The sequence below is a fragment of the Coturnix japonica genome, unplaced genomic scaffold (assembly GCF_001577835.2).
Source record: "Coturnix japonica isolate 7356 unplaced genomic scaffold, Coturnix japonica 2.1 chrUnrandom575, whole genome shotgun sequence".
Taxonomy (NCBI): Eukaryota; Metazoa; Chordata; class Aves; order Galliformes; family Phasianidae; genus Coturnix; species Coturnix japonica.
In genome coordinates, this window is record NW_015439949.1 from 24,829 (window position 1) to 28,238 (window position 3,410).

The 3,410-nt window shown below is 52.6% G+C and overlaps 1 long non-coding RNA gene across 1 annotated transcript in view; it reads right to left on the bottom strand.

Moving 5' to 3' along the window:
* The window catches only part of LOC107307386, a 27,850-nt gene extending 24,692 nt beyond the window's left edge, over positions 1-3,158 (bottom strand). Inside the window, exons 1-2 of the long non-coding RNA XR_001552390.2 lie at positions 3,062-3,158; positions 1,506-1,558 (exon numbers count right to left, since the gene is read on the bottom strand). This is a non-coding gene — a long non-coding RNA (uncharacterized LOC107307386). The remainder of the gene's footprint in view (positions 1-1,505; positions 1,559-3,061) is intronic.
* Between the last annotated feature and the right edge of the window lie 252 nt (positions 3,159-3,410).

The window sequence follows — 3,410 nt, forward strand, 5'->3', positions numbered from 1 at the left end:
ATAAGGGACCCCATAAGGGACATCCCATAAGGGACCCCATAAGAGACCCCATAAGGGGCCCCATAAGAGACCCCATAGGGGACCCCATAAGGGACCCCATAAGGGACACTATAAGGGACCCCACAAGGGACCCCACAAGGGACCCCATAAGGGACCCATAAGGGACCCCATAAGAGAACCCATTAGGGACCCCATAAGGGACCCCATAAGAGACCCCATAAGGGACCCCATAAGGGACCCCATAAGAGACCCCATAAGGGACCCCATAAGGGACCCCATAAGAGACCCCATAAGGGACCCCATAAGGGAACCCATAAGGGAACCCATTAGGGACCCCATAAGGGACATCCCATAAGGAACCCCATAGGAGTTACGGGGTCAGATGAGGGGGGTTATATGGGACCCCATAAGAGACCCCATAAGGGACCCCGTAAGGAACCCCATAGGGGTTATGGGGTCAGATGGGGGGTTATATGGGGGGATATGGGGTTATATGGGACCCCATAAGGGACACCATAATGGACCCCATAAGAGACCCCATAAGGGACCCCATAGGGGACCCCATAAGGGACCCCATAAGAGACCCCATAAGGGACCCCATAAGGGACACCATAAGGGACACCATAAGGGATCCCATAATGGACCCCATAAGGGACCCCATAAGGGACCCCATAAGGGACCCCATAAGGGAACCCATAAGAGACCCATAAGGGACCCCATAAAGGACATCCCATAAGGGACCCCATAATGAACCCCATAGGGGACACCATAAGGGACCCCATAAGGTAACCCATTAGGGACCCCATAGGGGACCCCATAAGGGACAACATAAAGGACCCCATAAGGGACACTATAAGAGACCCCATAAGGGACCCCATAAGGGACCCCATAAGGGACAACATAAAGGACCCCATAAGGGACCCCATAAGGGACATCCCATAAGAGACCCCATAAGGGGCCCCATAAGAGACCCCATAGGGGACCCCATAAGGGACCCCATAAGGGACACTATAAGGGACCCCATAAGGGACCCCATAAGGGACCCCATAAGGGACCCCATAGGGGTTATGGGGTCAGATGGGGGGGTTATATGGGGGGATATGGGGTTATATGGGACCCCATAAGGGACACCATAATGGACCCCGTAAGAGACCCCATAAGGGACCCCATAAGGGACATCCCATAAGGGACCCCATAAGGGACCCCATAGGGGACCCCATAAGGGAACCCCATAAGGGACCCCATAAGGGACATCACATAAGGGACATCCCATAAGAGACCCCATAGGGGACCCCATAGGGGACCCCATAAGGGACATCCCATAAGGGACCCCATAAGGGAACCCATAAGGGACAACATAGGGACCCCATAAGAGACCCCATAAGGGACATCCCATAAGAGACCCCATAGGGGACCCCATAGGGGAACCCATAAGGGACCCCATAAGGGACCCCATAAGGGACCCCATAAGGGATGTTATGGGGTCGCTATGGGGCCGCACTGACATCGCACAGGGGGGATGATCTGGAAGCTGCTTTGGGGCTGATCCAACGTCGGCCTGTAGGGTCAGCAACAAAGAAACCCCATTGAAATCAATCGACCCCATAGACCCCATAGACCCCATAGACCCCATTGAAATCAATGGACCCCATAGACCCCAATAGACCCCAATAAACCCCATTGAAATCAATGGACCCCATAGACCCCAGTAGACCCCAATAAACCCCAATAGACCCCAATAGACCCCAGTAGACCCCAATAGACCCTAATAGACCCCAATAGACTCCAATGGACCCCATAGACCCCAATAGACCCCAATAGACCCCAATAGAACCCAATAAACCCCAATAAACCCCAATAGACCCCAATAGACCCCATTGAACTCAATGGACCCCATAGACCCCAATAGACCCCAATAGACCCCAATAGACCCCAATAAACCCCAATAGACCCCATTGAACTCAATGGACCCCATAGACCCCAATAAACCCCAATAGACCCCATTGAAATCAATGGACCCCATAGACCCCAATAGACCCCAATAAACCCCAATAAACCCCAATAGACCCCAATAGACCCCAATAGACCCCATTGAACTCAATGGACCCCATAGACCCCAATAAACCCCAATAGACCCCAATAGACCCCAATAAACCCCAATAGACCCCAATAGACCCCAATAGACCCCATAGACCCCAATAAACCCCAATAAACCCCAATAGACCCCATTGAACTCAATGGACCCCATAGACCCCAATAAACCCCAATAGACCCCAATAGACCCCAATAGACCCCAATAAACCTCAATAGACCCCAATAAACCCCATAGACCCCAATAAACCCCAATAAACCCCAATAGACCCCATTGAACTCAATGGACCCCATAGACCCCATTGATCCCATTGATCCCATTGACCCCATAGACGCCAATAGACCCAATTGACCCCAATGACCCCATTGGCCCCACTGACCCCACTGAACCCCATTGATCCTATTGATCCCATAGACCCCATAGAGACCCCATTGATCCCCCCTGACCCCAATAGCCCCCATTGACCCCATAGACCCCAATAGCCCCATTGATCCCATAGACCCCAATAGCCCCATTGACCCCATAGACCCCAATAGCCCCATTGATCCCATAGACCCCATAGAGACCCCATTGATCCCCATCGACCCCATTGATCCTATTTACCCCATTGATCCCATAGATCCCATTGATCCCAATAGACCCCATAGATCCCATTGACCCCATAGACCCCATTGATCCTATTTACCCCATTGATCCCAATAGCCCCCAATAGACCCCATAGACCCCATTGATCCCATAGACCCCATTGAACTCAATGGACCCCATAGACCCCAATAGACCCCAATAGACCCCAGTAGACCCCATTGACCCCATAGACCCCACTGACCCCATAGATCCCAATAGACCCCAATAGACCCTAATAGACCCCAATAGACCCCATTGACCCCATAGACCCCACTGACCCCATAGATCCCAATAGACCCCAATAGACCCCATAGACCCCATTGACCCCATTGATCCCCCACTTACTTGTCTCTGTTGGAGTCCAATGGAGCGCCGGGACCTGGGGGGGACAGAAGTGACCCCAAAGGGACCCCATAGACCCCATAGAGACCCCATAGACCCCATAGAGCCCCTTACAGACCCCATAGACCCCATAGAGCACCATAACCTATAGAGACCCACAAACCCCAATAGACCCCATAGAGCCCAATAGACCCTATAGAGCCCCATAGAGCCCCATAGACCCCATAGAGCCCAATAGACCCCATAGAGACCCATAGAGACCCCATAGAGCCCCATAGACCCCATAGACCCCATAGGCCCCATAGACCCCATAGAGCCCCTTAGAGACCCCATAGACCCCATAGAGCCCCAT